The 19,953-nt window shown below is 38.6% G+C and overlaps 1 protein-coding gene across 1 annotated transcript in view; it reads right to left on the bottom strand.

Moving 5' to 3' along the window:
• LOC137279284 (neuronal acetylcholine receptor subunit alpha-10-like) overlaps positions 1-18,960 on the bottom strand; it is a 49,040-nt gene extending 30,080 nt beyond the window's left edge. Inside the window, exon 1 of the mRNA XM_067811801.1 lies at positions 18,633-18,960. The gene's annotated coding sequence lies outside the window, so the exon portion shown is untranslated. The remainder of the gene's footprint in view (positions 1-18,632) is intronic.
• Between the last annotated feature and the right edge of the window lie 993 nt (positions 18,961-19,953).

The following is a 19,953-nucleotide window of genomic DNA, read 5'->3' as shown; positions in this document are numbered from 1 at the left end:
AACTAGCTAGTTCCTGGTGGTGTATTTCCAACATGACAGGACTATCTTCCGTGGAAACAAATTGAAACAGAAACAAACTTGAGTTACAAGTGGAATCAGTAGAAGGCAAATGAAGACAAACCAATGGACCATAGTGCACCACACAAAGAGAAAACTGTGATCCTGTTCCCTGGGAAGAAAGTCCTTTTTTAAATTATCAGGGATTTTTCATGTTTCTTGGTTGTTAGATGCCTTTGTCGCTGTTACCTTTTACCTTATTTCAATGACTACTTGTAATTTGCTATTTGTTTCTCCATTCTTTCGTGATGATTGCATGGGTGAGTTGGGGATTTTACTGGACTTAATTGTGTTCGGGAGTGCTCATTAGGTCTTCTGAAACCGGATACTTTCATGATTGTTTTCTGCTATTGGATGTCGACAAAGATAGACACTTGGGTATATTTGGATTCTGTGTTTGATTACTGCGTTTGCAGACATGGCAGTGTGCAATGTCTTTCAGAAAACCATTTAAGGTGATGAAATGTTATTTCGAGAGCTGGAATTAGATCATGTTGAATGGCGTGCAATGGCTTTTCATGAAATTTGTGCTATCGAGGCTTACTTTATCTGCTGATGATGAGTGAGCGCTGGTGAATGTGATGATGACTTGGTTTCAACCACATATTAAAAGTAGGTAATTTTCTCTCCTGCCCTGTGAATTAGATTCTTAATACTTATGGCTATTTGAGATCATTCCATAAGATTTATGGAGACTGGGGTTTGCCGAGGACTGTAAACGTGTCATAATTTTATCTGTATATATCTGTTTGTTCTGCAGCTCCGTGCTCAGTTATATTGCAGCTGTATGAGGGCTGTGTGTAAATAATCGAATCTGGGTCAGACAATCATGTGATTAACATCATGAGTATCATGAGCATCAAACTATGCAATTTGGATACTATGAGATGCATGAAACAAGTCTGTGAGCCAAGCCTTTGGATCGTCTCTCACAAATACGATTTTTGTGCAAGCTTACCTCGGGCGTAATGCAGTGGCAGTGATCACTTGTAATATCCCTTGCAAATGTTCCCTTTCGCAGTACTACGCAACAAAATCGTCTATTTCTTTCAGTGAGACCCAAATGCATGCTGCTATCAGATAGAGACATACTTCATTCCAAAATGCACCAACGACCTTATTTTGTGCCCCAAACATGTCTCATTTCAACCCACGTTTTCGTCCAGTATCATCTAATTCATGTGTGTTACGGTAATGTCGACAAGCCTAGTCCTACAGTCAAACCCATTCGTTGGCCATCCGACAGGCTGTTTTCATGATGACAGCCCTGCATACAAGATGTAATTACAAACGACCCGTTTCAGTAAGTCACGAGAACCATTTGCAATCATGCAAGGATCCGTAGTTCTGATTTAAGCTGACATCGAAGACTCCTTCGATCACAACTGAAACCATTTTCTCATTTAACTGTCTGAGAATTTCGAAATCGTTTTTTATTACGCTGCCAAACCACTGACAGTGGCGAAATGGTTATATGGGTAGTTAACAGAGATTAAAGGGCATGTGGAGGAATTTCGGGTTGCAGATGTATGCCAATGTAAATGTTCCATTGGCATAGTGCTTGTACAACTTATAACATTCCGCTATACACATGATAGCTGCGTTTATTTCTACACGACTATCGATGAATGATGATTTAGCTGTGATATATAGAAATATAATATGATACAAGAGATTTGAGAATGAACGTATGATAAAATTCTCTCTGTTTGTGACGTTAAATTGTTGTTAGCCGTTAGCATGATCTACTGATCTTAATATAATAGATCCTTAATGTTGTAACTATACCTTTCTGCCACTGCAGTAAATGGGTACCCGATAGCATGAGTTGGCCTTCAACTGAAACATATACATGTTGTGTAGGCTGTAGAGGAGGCAGCCAATGTTTTTCTCATGACCACACAGGTGCAGAAAGCTCAATTCGGCTTTCCCTGTGACCGTAATTTGCATCGAGAAAAGTGTTCAATATTTAGGTCTTGAAACGTCTTGAGATGGTCCAAGAAACTACCTGTAGTGGTAAACGGGTATTTTCCCTCGGAGTGGAGGCTTTTCATTAGATCCCTGACACAGGAAATGCTTCACCTCCTAAATTGAGAGAAGCTAATAAAAGCAAGAGCCGGAGGCACCAAACGGAAGCGTTGTAAGGTATAGTTCAGAGCCTTTTACCTCGCCACACCGAATTACAGAACCCTCAGTAATTGTAAAGAAATACGTCGCCATGACGGAGACTCCAGAGGCGTTTCACAAACTCTTATGTTAATGCGTCGCGTAAATTCTATTTCAAAAAGGAGGGTCAGTCTTAGATCAAATCGGTTTTGTGGAGTGCGCTCTGTGATTTATTTCATGTTATAGATAATCACGGTGAACTCGTATAGAATCCTCATTACTTCTAAAAGAATATTTTGAATAATGTAACTGCTTTCTATGGAACTTATACAATATCTCTACAATCACTAAACACAGGTTTAGCGGAGAGACCCCATCCACGCACCGGTTATTGGAATATGCTCTAATGTAGAATATAAACGATCTGGGTTGATATAATAACTTCCATATTTCATCAATTTTCAGCCTGGTGTGTGGATGTTAAAGTCTATTGTTGTTCGAACGTTTTCTCCGCTCAGCTAATAATAACCTACAAATTCTTTGAAGTTCTAATGTGCATTATCACAGCAGCAAGCGAATATTGACATACAGATAATCAGTTGCCACCAATTACACAAATATGCAGGAATATAATGCACAGGCTTCGCCGAACCTTAAAACAACCCCCTGCTCGTAAGAAACCTTTACATTGGCGCTGTCACGATATAGTGCTGATGTATGATCAATCAATTAATTACAGCGTGCAAATGTATGTCAGGTAGGGTCACACGCATGAACATGCTGGAAGTCAGTGCCACCACGAATCTCAAGGGGTCAAGGCCCCAAAAAACTGTCATGTGTCGTTTCATATTTAAAGGCCTAAAATATATTTTTGGTGTCTATTAGTAGCAAAATTGTGAACATACTGGTATAATGTATATGTTTGCCTCCATTTGTTCTCATCTTGTTCTCAGTGACCAATGACCTAACTGGATTATCATGTTTATACGCTACGCAGTCTCCGTTCTTATTAGCCTTTCAGCATTCGGGTAACTGAAGTTAAATTGATAAATTGCAGCTGGGGTCTCGGGCCAATGTTAAGACCTCGTTGTATCTCGCTTCATTTAATTCCAAACGCATACGTTCCTGAATACTGAGGCTGTGAGCATCCGACGGAACATAAATCATGCGCCGTGGGAAATTAAAGCTGCATGTTAAGAAAGTTTAAGGACATACTAAAGTTAAATATTCGCAGAAATTAACTAAATATCATTGCTCGTACGGATGATTGTTCCTTTCAACAGATGAGGTTCATCCTGGGTGTTGGCACATCACGGGAGTCGTAAAATGTATTTTACGACGTTGTGAAGCAACTAGTGAGAATGAGATGTGGTTTCTCAAAACGAAAGCATCAGCAATTGAAATTTACTGTACAATTTTCAATGTAACTTCAATCGATTTTACATATAATTCGAATCAACATTATAATTGATTATGTCCAGTTTCAAGGTTTCATGTCAATAAAAATGTTAGCAAACTGAATAATGACCCTTCGGAAAGCCTGAACAGTTAGAAAAGCACTCATGTAGAGGGTGTGACTCAGATATGTGAATGAGTGAACGATCTGTGTTTATAGTTGGAACAAATTTCAGTTCTATCATGACATATCCGGCTGACAATTGGGGAGAATTCAAGTTCATGTTTGTATGATACTGTGTAGCGAAGCAGCAATGGTATATCGATGAGAAACCTTCCGTAACCATCAAGATCATTCTGTGATTCAAACCCTAATAAGGATAATGTCAACTCTGCACAGTAATTGCACCTTTGATGCAAAACAATCATTTCTCAAAATATTGATGTATTTAGAGCTTTCATAAGTCATATAAAAAACCTGTTTTTTTTCTACAAATCGTTTACTAAACCCATGAGCAAAAGACAGTACACAGGTTGTGTTTCTTCCAATAAAACAAGATTAAAGCCTATTTTCATGAAATGGAAAATGTATGTTTCATCCACAAAATGGCATTGTAACAATAAACAGCGATGTAATGATGACCACTCCAGACGCTCAGTACGATGCTGGAAGGTCAAGCCCACATAGCGGTCGGTAGGCCCGTGTGACAGCAGTGTGAAGTCGTCTTGTCACTTTGAACCGGCTCACGTCATGACACAATGATGTGGCAGCTGGTGACGTCACCGTCACCATCACCATCCGGTTGCATAGGCACAAAACCAGCAGACAGCGATGCTCTTGGGGTGGTGTGACTCTGGGACGTGCACTTCTGAGTCCATCACATGTCTTGCCTGTCATACTGACACGGTTAACCAGCCGAATCATGGTTTGTCTTGTGCAACCCAATGTCTTTCCAATTTGGCTGTTGGAAGCACCCATTTCTTACACTCCTTAGACCTCTCTCGTTGCACCGACGACAACCTTGGCATTTTCTCGTGATATTTTTGTCATTTTGATATTCAGTCTTTACGACAAACAGGTTTTATACCCTCTGTACGAAAAGTCCTCGTACATTGGACAATAATCACAATTCGTACAAAACACGAACAAATGATTTTGGTTGCATTTTGGCAAATGAAACTTGATAGTTGCCTTCTATTCAGTAAGGGTTCGTCAATATTTTAACTAGTTAGAACGCAAATTTGAGATTGCAGCAAACTGTTACATCTGTGTACTTTCTTTTGCTTGTCAGTTTAGTCTCGAAACCAACGTCATTATCGCTCACATTAAGAACTTGTAACTATTCCTGTAACATTATTTTTGAAGAGCACTCTTCTTACATTACAGTATGTCAAGTAATTGAGTGAAAAGGGTCGGAAGTGATGCAGGTGCTAGACATGTAATACTATGGTGAAACCCGTGTACGAACTCGGTTCCTGAGATTTGACCCCATCATTATGGAATTTTTATGTCAGGCCCAAGGGACGCAACTCAAGGCGAACGATGGCACCCAAGACTACTTGGCCATCTGTCTTCAAACACAAATGGGCGGTGGGGTATTCTAATGGTTAAGGGGTTCGCTCGTCACGCCGAGAACTCGGGTTCGATTCCCCATATTGGCCCATTAAGAAAAGCCCATTTCCGGTGTCCACTCTATTGTTGGAATGTTGCTAAAAGCGGCGCAAAACTGAACTCACTCACTCAAACACAAATCAGAGTGTATGGAAATGCTATCTTGAAGCATGATGCTGTCTTGTGCTTAAACCTTATTTCTATTCCAGTAAATTACAATTTTCTCAGTCGGTTTATTCTTTCTGCTCTTACTAATCCTCTGAAGAGAATGTCTGCAATCTCTGTGACTTTTCGTTTCCATACAGAACATGTATACACGTACGTCTATTCAACGTATACGTTATTAATGTATATTGATTATCGACCTTTTGTAATCCATCACTGGTGAATTTTGATCATTCTCAAATAGATATTATTCAGATGAATGGCATCTGCGGTTATGCCTTCAATATGTTATTCTGTCATGTTTCACTGTACAAAATAGGAATAAATGAATAGTGAAAACAAAACCAGCTTGAAACGGAAAAAGTCGAAAAAAGTATGTTTTGATTTGATTATAGATAATATGCCAGGCAATCAGTAGATTTTAAGATATTATGTGTTTGAGGATTGGTATAGACATTTGTTATTTTCTGTTTCCTTACGTTCAAGAAGAAAACAATACAAGAGTGCATCTGACGTAACACTTCCTTGAAACATTGTCATATAACTTACTTACTTGCATACTTCATTTGTGGCATCCTTTCGGACATGCAATGTAAGGTATTTTCGGAAACAGGAACAAAGAAAATACTCAATCGAGGACAGAACCTACCGAATGTAAGCAGTAGCTAAAAATCTGAAAATTTCCTATAGTCTTCCTTCAGTGTAATCGACTGTCAAAAATGTTTTAAACTATCCGGCAAAGTATGGAAGTTTTACACGCAAAAGGCTCCATTGAGTTCACACCAATATTTCAACGATACCAACTGACGCGTCCGGTGAGAAATGGGGAGGCACAAGAACCGGATAATAGAGAAAGGAGGTAATTTCCTGAACAGTGAGACCATATCAAACCGGCAGGTCCTCTTCTTCCAGTGGAGACAGTGTACAGTCATTATACACTAACATCCGCTTCCTTGTAGAAGGTGGTATATCATTACAACAAGAGGAAGTTTAAATGGCAAGACTGATTGTTGTAGAACATGTGAGTAATTCAGAATACATTTTCAAGGAGTGTCGATAATTATTGTGTCGTTTCTGTTTAACTGAATCTGTTTTGCAGTTACGTGACATCGAAGTAGATGTTTTAGTCAAAGTGCAGTTAATCCTTCCAGCCTGAACGTCAATACATCAAATACGTTTCGAAGAAGACTGCCGGGGAAGGTTTAGCGTATACATTATACTCAGCTTCACATAGAATGTTACATTACATTGTTCTCAATCCAGAAAGTACTTGTCATTTGTATGCGGTAATACAAGGTTCAGTGTGTTCCCCGTGTGTTTTCAGGTGAACAGTAGACCTGCCTTGGCGTGTGTTTGTGAGAGGTGAAACAACTGCGCAGCAAGCGATGACCCTTTAACAGAAACATGTCGGGATCGTACACTCGACTGGGCTTTCAGCAGATTTGTATATGAAATTATTTTCTCTTTACTTTCTGAAGTATGCATTTCATTTGATCAACGATCAATAATACTGAGATTTTCCTGAAACCTAACCAAACGTAATCTTGAATCTTCTGAAGAATAAGGTTTTGACAAATACTCCTCATCATCAGTCGTGAAAGACATGTTTACCTTTTTCGAAAACACCTGGTTGTATGGCTGATGTTTTCAGTTATCCACTGATGTTTACAATTCTCAAGACTATGAAATCTGTTTTGTCGCATAACGAAAACTTGTTATTTTCTGGCATTGGTGTAATATACTATGAGTACGGTTGCATTTTGCCACATGTAGTTCAGAGAAGGAACACATATGTCTTCTGAATTATGAAGGTAAATACATCTACTGCTTGTACAGAAGATGAACACATCATGATAAGATAGATACTCATAACACTCCGAGCTGTCACTAAATTACAGAGCGGTGTGCTATGTGTCGTTAGATCTTCAACCGAAATAACCCTAATCCAAATGCACAACCGTCTAGAAAATTTCTATAATTGACTTGAAACTCCACTTGTATTTCAGATGGCTTGAATTCCCCAAAGGGTTTGCTGATATTATTACTTGCGTGAACGGTTTATTCGACTAAATTAAACCACTACCTCAGATCAAAAACGGAGTGAGGACATTAAAAGAAAGGTTGCGGTTCTCAAACAAAGTCAGGAAGCAGTTACAATCGCTACCAAACGTGGCAAAGCATCGAAACAGCTTCTTATTATAAGTATGCTAGCAATATGCCACATTCAAGTCTGTGATGTTTCTGTCCTCTATTAACTGCGCTTTGTGTCACAAGGCGTTTCTACTAGATGTCAGATCACAGATCCAAAGGGGTTTCTTCAAGCAAACACCGTTTTTGTACTTTTTCTTCGAAGACATTTTCCCAAACTTATTTCCCTAGAGCTTTTGGAATTTAAGAGTCATACGCTGAATGTGCCATAAAGTGAGCAAATGTCTGTAATAAAACGCAATTGGGTTTGTTTAATCTCAAAGATGTTATTGAAAAAGTTTGAACGGTTTTGTATTGACTTGGGTGGATGAGGTAGCATGTTTTAAATAGCTATTTGAACAGTGGGAGTGGCTTGCGAAATACTCCGTGATGTTGTTATTTTAGATTCAGAACAAAAAACAATCATATTAAGTACAACCATGATTCAGATATATACTGGATAAAAAAAGTTAGGGGTATTGGTATTTTCATGACTGAAATTCAGTGTGTCAGTCAATGAATAGATCACTACTCGTTATTTCAAACGTTGCATACATCCCTAACTATTTTTGTCCAGTATATATCGTTCTATTACTTGGGAGGGGGTGGCGTTTGTTGTGTCTTTTTAAAGTTCGCTCAGCAGTCCATAGCATGACCTGTGTAAACCCTATGACGTGCAACAATAGATAAGGACAGTCGTAGTGAGTCATCAGTAGTATCAACAAAATATTCCCTGACTCTGGTCAGTTTAACAAAATATATGTGCAAGGGGCACGCCTCTTTCTACCAAAAGCAATCTTTGTAGAAAGCAGAGGTCATTCCATCAAATTACATGCATAACATTAATAAGTAGTTGGGAATCAATATCTAATAGTCGCTGATATCTAACAGTCAGAAATATTCCAGCTGTGTGGCGGCGGTCTGTAAATAAGTCTGGACCAGACTATCCAGTGATCGACAGAATATCGATCTACGCAAGTGGGATACGAGAACGTAAGTCAACTATGTCAGCGAACCCGACCAGCTGATCCTATTAGTCGCCTCTTACGACAATCAGGGGTTACAGAAGACCAATTCTAGCCCGGATCTTCACGAGTGTATCTAATAATGATTGCACTGGGTTCTAACGAGTCACGCTACGCCCTTTGATCTTTTCGCAAAAATAACATGCTCGATTGTACCTCATTATGTGTGAAATTAAAACACCAAAGGCATGGTGGTCAGGAATATTGCTGTAATTTTAAACAGAAAGATCACACGGTTTGACATTCAGTCTTGGGGAATGCACGACCACCGTTGGTTTGAAACTTTCGCCGATACCAGTAATAAAATATTTCAGAACACAGTTTCCATGTGCGTGACTTGCATTCCAAAATAACGTTGAAATATTTCAATTCGGAGTGATGTTTCAAAGTTGGAAAGTGATTAATTCACACATGATTTTGACAAATTTGGAACTGAGGGAAGACGTCATCGTATGATCATGAGAAAGGCTATACACGCAAACCCGTCGATTTAGGGCTAGTTTTCGGTGGGTGGGGACTGTCTGTTGAATGATAAATTTGTAAACACATTTCAGGAAATATAAGATAGTTTATTGTTATAATTATCTGTCAATGAAACACTAGTTAAAATCATATGGCTTACAATGTATCAGGTTTTCGGATATAAAATGTCATCCAACTAATAAAGATCGAACTATCATAGGACTTCAGTTCCATGCCAAACAAGCATGCGGGTATTGGGCGCACTGCTAAAGATATTGACTACTTGTGTTTGGGTGTATCGCTACAAAATCACTGAACACCCACAATTGTGAAACGTGTATCCGTAACACATGACATAAGTGTGCGATAAAGTCTGTTTCGTTATCATGAGTGACTTAAGCTAACAGTATTCAACAGTGACGGTAAACGATGTCAACCACACCCACTTAGAATAAATTTTTACCTTCCTTAATACTAGTATTTGATATATTCCTGGACAGAAATGGTGACTGTACTTTTACAAAATACCGTTTAAAACTTCAGTATAGTTGATTAAGAGTAAAGAAGTGCTCTCTCAAGAAATGTTCATTGCCATTAATGAATGTTGATATTAAAGTAAGTGTGGTATACCATTCACAAAAGTGCAAATGATGAAGCCAAGGAGCAAAGTTTCAATTCATTCCATTCCAATAGAAATATTACATCTGAATGGACATATATTTCCTTTTCCATACCCATTGGCATTGGTTATTGGTATGCTCGTAAAATGGAATATTCCCTACCTGAATGATATATGTTTGTTAGAGATATGGAATCATGTCTTTTATTGCGACGTGGGTTCGTTTGTATCCCGTCAATATGTGTGAATCAGGTCCTAACTCTAACTCATAAACTTTACACTGACTGTGTCAAATCACATTACGAAAGTGCCTTAAGGGGCACATATATGTATGAAGAATAAACAATGGCTAGACAGTCGGACATAACCTCAATATATGTATATATATATATGTGTGTGTGTGTGTGTCTGTGTCTGTGTGTGTGTGTGTGTCTGTGTCTGTGTCTGTGTGTGTCTGTGTGTGTCTGTGTGTGTCTGTGTATATCGGCGTCCGTCTGGGATGGCACAGGGTATTTTTCCTTCACCGTACACCGATCTCATTGTGTAAACTGTAACATTAACTAACAAGCTGTTGTTTTGGAAAAGAATGGGTTGAATTCTATAGACACCTGAGTAGAATAATGGGCTCAACACGTTTCACATTTGCCTTTCCTCACATGTTCTATGGCTTATTGTCCGTAATGTTCACAACACAAAAATTATTCATGTGTGGTAGTTTCAGTGTTTCGAAATGATTTGTGTTACCAGTGTATGAAGTTACACTTTTTTCTATGTACAAAACACGTGTCCTGCTCATACTCGTCTGCGGGTATACCTAAATACTTCCCAGGCCAATATCAGATATCCCTGAATGGGTTATTACCATGTTAATGTTCATTGTTAAAGCACTTGCTTCCATCGTTATAATAAACATTATTCAGCGAACATGTACAATAGAAAATACTACGTAGACACGTGAAAAACTCTCTCTTGTTGTAGTCTACATGTACATAGATGAACTAAATCTATAATTTGAAGAGTGGACTTCAGACTGAAGTTAAGTTTTTACACTATCACATTACAAAAGCCAAATCCCTTGTGAGAGAGTGGCCTCAGTGATGACAGTTTCTGGACTTTCGTGAGTCCAGAATTACATTGTGACGTGTTATACCGTATCAGATACATTCTAGTTCACACTGATCTCTGCTGCTGCAGTATTGGGTCGATATGAGTTTACCACAGGCTTCCTTCACCAAAACCTCTACGTCACGTAATCTAAAAGTTGTGTTTGATCTGGCAACATCTCATTTGACAATACCCCATATCATTTCAATGGGGTTGAGGTCACAGTGATAGGGTGGAAGTCGCAGAATATCGTGTCCCTACTTTTTATGTAACTGTCAGCTTTGGAGGAAGGTTCACCTTTGTGACTCAGACGGACTGTACTGTTGTAAAAATCTTCTTAGAAACAAGTAGAAAAATGGGGGCATATAATCATATAGCAGTGACATCAGGCATACGTCACAAGAGGCAATCCTATCGTTGTGGGATAGTCTTGAAGTGATCAATCATATATTCTTATCGGTTACTAAAATTCGGTTTAAACACATTTAGACATTAAATGTAAACTAGTATCACAATATTGTACCATGTTGCGTTGACAATTCAAAACGCTCAAATATCGAAAACATATCAAGAGTAGGATTGAAACATATGTATGGACGAAATGCGTCTTAGTTATCAGTAAGGTGAATAATACTTACTGTTTGGTGTTGGATACTATCTCAATTACAATAGACTTACAACTGACTAGTATTCTATTCTGTTCTGTTTATCTGAGTAAGAATATTTACTTTTTGGTGTTGGACACTATCACAAGACGTCTTCCTAGACGCCTGTTGGACCCCTGTTGGACGCCTTCTAGAAAAAGGAAGTATCCTTTACCATTAAGAAGACTGAGACGATATCAGAATAATAATTATTAAGCGTCATAAGGAACAAATTCGGGTCACGAATTAATGTGAACTCACAATCCTGACCTACATTGCAATGTGCTGACCGAGAAACATCAAGATACAAATAATTCACTTTGGCGAAACAGACAACTCATGCCGTTTGCTCTAGACTTCCAGTTTTGGAATATCGGTTCTCGGAATGCATGACCTAGGTAGTTACCTTCGGGTAATCAATATGCCAGTACCTTGGTGGATACATGAGAAACATTCAAAGAGACTCGTCCAATTCAAGAACAAACTTTACATGTATATGGCACAAGACAAACACATTTCCGTAATGTGTGTAAACTGAGTCAACATGAATGCCCATCTGTTTGGAAACCATTTAAAATAATCACGTATATACCACAGTCGGCTTGCCTTATAATGGATGTCAGTCCAAAGGTTAATTGTATGCTGATAGTCCAAACATCCATGGGCACAAGGCAATTGTATAGTCTATACGATAGATTACATGAAAAAGGGTTTAAAAATAACCCATACACGTGCACGGCTGGGAGAGGGTGGTACTACGTTCAGCAGTTACTTTAAGTTCACATCATGTTTACAACCGCACGCACTGGTACTGAGTGAATGAATTGGGTGTTACGCCGCTGTTAGCAAAATTCCAACAATGTAACGGCTGTGCACACCATAAGTGGGCATCACACATTTTAGCCATGCCAGGAATCGAACCTGCGAACGCTTTATCCACCAAGCTAGGCCACGGCCTCTTAAGCTGTGGTATGTGAAGTTACTAAACTATTAAATGATAGACGTCGATAAAGTGTGGATACAATTTATGTGCATACCATATGTTATTAATTGCTTCCTCACCAACAAGCCAGTCTAATGGGCAATTTTATTGTACACTACAGACGTTTCGGTATAGACATTTATACCACTGTCAAAGATCCATTCCTAACACTTACGTGTAGAATGCCTAACAGTTCAGGCTAATGAGATTCTTCAAATGGATAAAAACTTCTTGATATATTTTTCACATTTCTGTTTCTTGGCCTTCGTCAGGTGGACAGTTTCCCATGTATTACTTCAGTTAATGCAGTTATATAGCTTTGAATTTAATTCTCAGTTCTGTCATTATGGAACGTTTATTTACATATGACTAAATTCTTAAGAGCGTTATTATTGACTAATTCTAAACCTTGTCATACACGATGTAAAGGGTTCTAAACTCCAAGTCCCCAAAGAACAAAATTTACAACTCGTGTAGATTAAAAAATATATGAAAACAAAGGACATATGTTCTTCATTTTTTGCTTTAACGACGGGTGTAATAAATGCAAATGTTGCAGCCAAATGCAAGGTACATCTGGAAGGTTGGTTATTTGGCCTCGTGTGACACTTGGCATCAATGCATTTGGGAAATACATTCTTTCACGTAGATGTTCCTTGAAGAATTCCAATCATTAATGTACACCAAGACGTCAAGACCATGTAAATAATCATAAGCAGTCCCTTCTAAAAGCAAAGTCCATTGTACTAGACTAAGTCTTAAGCATCTTAATATCATCCAAAAGTGCACAATTGCAATGAAAGCGAATTCTCGAAAAGTTAAACGGGTTTGTTCATGTCGTTTAATGTATAACGATACCTTAAACAGATAACGATTTAATAATTTACTGTTGGCATCGATATGTCCACATGAACGGCGATAGATGAATACAATGTATTATATTTAGGAAGATGGATGGCTGTGTCACTCACCTGTTACAGACTTAAACCAACGCACAACACATGCATGGCAAAAATGTGACGAAAACGGGAAATTCACTCCATGGAAAAGAAAACAAGCAGCTGTTCAGGAAGGCCTATTCAATTTGAAATCGACCCCTGTCACATGTAACAGTGATCAATAATTCCTTGCGGAGAAAACATATCAGTTCACATGCTTTAATTGGGTGTAAGCACACAAGTGTATATGTGTCAGCTCAAGCCTGTTACAATGCACGGTAACAAACATGGGACCACGCCCATAGATACAGTTGGCCTAATTGGTATTCAATAAATGCATTGTTGTTAAAGGAAATGATGCATGAAAAAAGGATACCTGTCGAGCAACGTGTTTAAAGACGAACAACTCCGCACGTATGTGTTTAGATAACCCAAAAGAATAATTCTGCTAAAACTCAATATCAATATTCAATAATGTTCATTTATAATACGTCAAATTCACACCCGAAATAATGTTTTCTTTGACTTCACCACCCTGGGAGGTAAAATAGCAATCCCGTCTGTATGACTTGAAGTGTAACAGTCACATGACCATCTCATCCTAGAAGCGTGATGAGATGCATAATTTTTAGTTTCTTGTCTACACTACATTTGTCCCATCTGCTTCACTATAGAGCAATCCCGAGGCTGTGGAACTCTTGGAGTCACAGTGTCGAACACAGTCACCCGTAAAATAGCATTAAGAGGCCAACGCTGCTTAGCTTCACTTGATATGTGTCCTGTACCAAGCGTTGTGGTTATTTAGATATGCGTATTAAATTTCGCAAGCGTACGTGCGTCCATGCGTGTAGGTGTGTCTGTGCACGCAATTTGAATTAGCCAGTGTTATGTTTACCAATTGAATATTCAAGTACATGTATATCAGATACGTAGCTGGGAAATGACATGGACTTTTGTCATACCAGTTGGTCAATAAAGTTAAAATATCCACATGGTACCTATCCCTGCACTCCCACAAACATACACAAGCGACCACATCTGTTCCTCAAGCGTCCACATCTGTTCCTCAAGCCGACAGTTTCAGAAAATGAAACCGTTGAGACTCGGTTGCAAACTTGCTTCTATTTGTCACTGTTTATCGTAAGATCCGACAACATCACGGGGAGATATATCAGCTTCTGAGACCAAATCCTCTTAGCTTGATACTTTATTCTCCAATGACATGTTGTTTTATTTACTTTTAAAAAAGAGAGAGGTTCGGCTATATACAGGGAGACTGCTGACTACATAGCTTTTGACAAAAACATTTTTTTCACCCATGACACCATTGGCAACATTAACAAGTGACTTGTCCCTCGCAGAAGGGGACAAAACATCGAAATATTCATGTAACACTCCCCTGCTGGTAATATCTTAAAGTGTACTTGCAATGTCAAACAGACGAACGTTAATGAAAGTTTAGATGAAACACTTTGTCCAAACTGCTGTCTAATGAACACGTCTGAGTGGACGGAACATATACATACGAAACAAAAAGTTCATGTTTACATATTAAACACGTCTCTGGTGTCTGGTCGATGGAACGATAGAGTCATTGCTTGTTTATAACCCAGGGGTGTACACGGTTCGCGCTGCGAGAACATGATCCATTTGTGGTTAAATTATTTCATTAAGCACTCTCGATGCTTTTCCAATGCGAATGTTTTGTTTAGACGCGTGTTTGAGTTTTTGTAAGGCTCAATGAATAGGCCATCTCGCTATGGCATCTGAGACGGTTAAGTAAGTATTGAAGAATGGCCATGATGTGCAAATGGTGTTGTTAGAGCTGAATTACATTTACCACGATGTGCTCACACTATGGTTCCCTCAGTTAACGCACCAGTGCCGTCCCATTGCATTGGTATCACATTACCGCAGACAAGTCATGATCAATATGTCATATATGCTTACAATCTAAGTCTTTAAAAATGTTCAGGGGGAGTCATGCTTATCGGTAACCAATGACATCAACATTACAAAAAAAATCCAATACTTCTGATTATCTACCCAAATCCAGAAGTAGCCTTTCTGATGAGTGTTCGCGTTAAGTGATGAGTCAAATGAAGGCAAATGTAATGAAAACCTATCCCGTTCTTTATGTAGCTTGACGCTTAAGGGGACTGTGTACGAAGCAGATTAGCTCAGCAGCAATGTACAGGGAGCAGTGCATCTGTCCAACTTGAGTGATGCTGGTTACACTACTAAATAAGCCGAAAATGGGACTGATTTTAGAGAAATAAATGTCTGAAGAGAATTTCCCCATGGGTGTAGCATTTCATCATGGAAAGAAACAGTGCCAACTTTGAGAATCAGAAGCGTTAACTTACATTGTATTCTCAGAGTGTAGCGATTATATGATCAGTGAATTCAATGCTCTTTTGGTCCATTCTTTATGGCATATAGACACATGTATGATGTGTTGAAAGGTACAAGTACAAACTCTTTTCAAAACTACATGAATTACAAATCACACAGGCTCCTGTATCAGAAGGGTGATGGTTCTCGGAGCGAGAGGGGAATGCAGATATCGCGCTGCGACGTTAGGCAACTGACACTTATTCTTATGTGCGGATGCTACCGGGAAGGAAGAACATGTTTTTTTTGTGTCGATTACCTGTCATACCTCATTCACAGTAATTCATTCATATCATATCTGTCACTGCTAGTTTGACATTGTGTTGGCTGATATTTGACTGTTACGTGTAGGATGGACGAATGCATCTCACAGCCAGAACATAAATGGTAGACATTTATGACTTTACCATTGTATATCCAATACATGGCATCATACCTAAACTGTCAACTTGGCAATGATCGGCGATCAATTCAATTTTCATTGCTGTCATTCGCAATGGATTATGCGTCTCTTAGCCAGAACACAAATGTTACACATTTCTGACCTCGCCATTGCATAATCAACACATACCTTGCATTGTACCTGAACTATCAAAATGGCAATGATCAACTCAATGTTCACTCTTTTCTTTTAAAGTCACACCTGTGGAATGTGCAACAACAAAGCCATATTTGCACAGTCACTTTGTTTGTTTATTATGTTGACATGAGTAAACAAGAACAGGTGTCTATGTTTACGTTGTTGTTTCTTCATACTACCTCATAGGAAACCAAAGCCCAAACGTGGGTGAAGCGATAGGATTTATTTGAACAATGATATTAACACTGACAAAAAAGCGTGACAATAAAGCCAGTCAATAAAACACATGCTTGACTAACCACTGAAGAGGTATTCGATGTTTGTTCGTAAGCTTGGCCACAAACACATTGTAAACCGGTGTCGGGGTCAAGCCTAAATTTGAAATCATATGCATTCAGACACGTCAAGTGGCGAAGGGGAAATGAATACACGTTTCTCAAATCTCGCTGAGAACTGTCACTACTACTACCGTATTTGTTCTCTATTGAATTATACCTTATTCGTGTTTATTACAATGTCGTGTCACTAACTTACAGATCGTTAGGTTTAGAGACTGGCCTGCTTTTGTAGACGTTTTGACATGATCTCTGCAAGTTCTGTTGTATTTCAATACGAATTGACTCAGTGGTGTTCATAACTATGGTCGAAACAATGATGTACTGTTCAATTGTGTTTTCCTTCACATATATCCTTACATGTCTGAGAGTGGCTGCAATCTTTACATAATCAGACATTTGAAAATGAAAAATTTCAACTCTGGTTTGCTCGTTGGAAACAATAACACCAATGTTCCAAATGAATTTTGAAATTAATTCTGTTCAGCAGCATGATACAGCGTAATAAATATACTTTCAAACTCAGTTACCTGACAAATTGCGTGTTCGGAAATATATGTAGGGGGCTAAGATGAGTAACTATATCAAACCTATAATATCATTTCGCAGTCATTTTCAGTCAGGTCGAATTAACACAAACAGTAAATCTACTATGCAACACATGAATGTAAACTAAGTTAAAGAAATCCTCATATTGAATATTTCAGTACATAGAAATAAAGTGTTCAGAAGTATGAAAACAATAGAAAATATTGTCTAATTGGATCATTTGTTGCCATAGTACATGCATGTGACATTAAACTACGACATACGTCATTTTCCCATGTATGCCAAAACACTTGTTCATATTTGGCAAAAAAGCAACTAAACTGATGTTAAGAATACATCACCAGGAAAATATGTAAACGTTCCAACTGGATGTTGCAATGCCAAATGCCCATAAAATAATCATGTTTACATTTTTTCGAAATAAAGTATGCTTCGGTGAGCAAAACATTATAATCCACTATCGTGAATGGCCCAGACTGTACTTAGAGTATTCTTTCTAAAATTTAACATAACGCATTGTAAGAACAACACCCATAAATTCATGTAAAAGCCTCGATGTCCACAGCGTAGCGCTTTTTAAAATAGTGCGTTGCTTAAATAGCCACATTCATTGAAAAAAGGCAATGGCAAAAGCATAATATTTCTTCGACGCCGGAGAGCGATTACGATATTACAAACAGGCAAATATATTAATACTGGATAGTGTCATGCGTTAACTTGTTTCTCTATAATATGAGACAAAATATCATTTATAACTGTTTGATCTTTTTGTTTTGGTGTTCATTTAATCAGCTCGCATCATGCTAAATCGATTTGAGATACCATACTGTCGTTAAACCATCCTAAACACGTTGCTTTAATGGCAGTTTGTACGTGATAAAATCAGTCTGTCGGCTTTCAGTTACCAGACCCACATATATCAACACAACCTGCAATACCCTCGACAGGCAGAACCACTAACTTGCCCTTGGTGACCCGCTGTTAGTTTCTTAACGAACGCAGTGGAAGACAGCTAACAGGCTAATTAGGTAATCACTAATTAGAAACAGACGCTGTTTGATGTACACATTACATCTCACAATATGAATCCTGGTATCGTTAATGTGATAAACATATAGTGGTTGTAATGTTATATATTACCCAAATAGTAGCCTGTCTACGTCAATATCACTATAAGACAAACCAGCTATCGGAATTCAAATTGGGCATCAAATCATGAACATTGATTACCACAAGGGTCCTTTCTATTAATACAATTTCACCAAATGAATTTCGATGAAGGCAGGCGGTGGGATTCAGTGACTAATTTGATATTGTTCTGAGCAATAAATAAGAGCATGTAGTTACCTCAAAGTGCATTTTAATACCCGCTAATTTCCTTTATATGATAAGGGATCACAGGGTAATTTCATTAACCCACAGGAAACCCAACAGTTATTTATAGAGATAGGATGGGAGCATGATTCGTTATCACTTACCTTATCAGAACCTCATTGCGTCCTACCAGTTTTATCCAGTAACAAAGTTAGATCACAGATCGTGGAAGGAGTTCTTCAATGTAGCCATTGTATAACCGCTTTGTGCTGCTTCAAAGTCTTACTCCCTATTGAATAAACAATACGATGGACGAATGCTGTACCGCTGTGAGATTCAATCGGCAAACACTCTGTAAGTGGTATTCATTGTAGTGTTTAGTGTCCTGCACAAGACCAGCTATCGGACGCGCCGTCCCAGGTCCTAGTCGTAACATGAAAGAAGCAGACATATGCTTGCTTTTCATCGTAGTTGCTGTAACTATGCGTGGACCTGCTGTCAAGAGCGCAAGCCAAACTTTTTACATCACTGTCGTAAAACATTAAAGGCATTTTCTTATAATATACGGCATCGGCTGTGCGCTATATCACTTTCGAAGCAGCCCTAAGCTAATATCTGTTAAATTAAGCATTAACATTGCCGAAAAGCGGAAGTTAAGCTTTCGACCCAAGAGGATCATTCATTTAGGGGTTTGGGCAATGAGCATCGTCTGCTTCGAAGCTAGGAGACTTTGCCCTTCGATTTCTCCAGGAGGCAAATCTTTGAATCACTCGCTAATATTTAATGTCATGCTCTGTCGTTGTAAACCGTACCCTGTCCAAAGGGGCACCATTAATTACACAACTCATGTCGAATCAGAAGTTATTTATGTAAGTTATGTTTAAAGAGCCAATACCTTCTGACGTTTCAAGACATCGCTACCAGCAGACTGTTAACATCACTTGGTGACAGGTCCTCACCATAAAATGAAATCATTTGCGAATCTCGGGCTCAGCAATTGATTCACTCTCTCCATACGTAACTCCAGTTCAGTCACTTTTTGTTCGATAACATCAGGCGTGAGAGAGCGAGTGTCAGCGTTAAAAATGAATTGCAATGTATTTTATCGTCTCCACCAGCCACCATCCAAGCTCGTTACCGTATTTATCCAAAATATTTTTTTTAGCTCACGAGAAACATATTGCTATGGTAAGAAATCCCTTGTAGACAAAGTGTGATTATATTCTAATTTTTTTGGCAATTAAACATTTTGTCTGGCTGCCGAATGACATGTTTCATATCCGATGCACTGGGTCAATAATTCCATTTGCAATGGAATGCAAACTGAAACTAACTGAAAAATACCTAGAGTCGAATATTCAGCGAACCATGTGTAATGAATGTTAACATCTGACGTAACGATGCAAACACATCTGAACTCACAGCCGTTGATCTTTAAAAACAAGATGTTTTCCACAGCTGCCAGTTCCCGGGTGGTCGTGTTTC

Source organism: Haliotis asinina, chromosome 3 (genome assembly GCF_037392515.1).
Source record: "Haliotis asinina isolate JCU_RB_2024 chromosome 3, JCU_Hal_asi_v2, whole genome shotgun sequence".
Classification (NCBI taxonomy): Eukaryota; Metazoa; Mollusca; class Gastropoda; order Lepetellida; family Haliotidae; genus Haliotis; species Haliotis asinina.
This window is presented reverse-complemented; position numbering and strand designations above follow the sequence as displayed.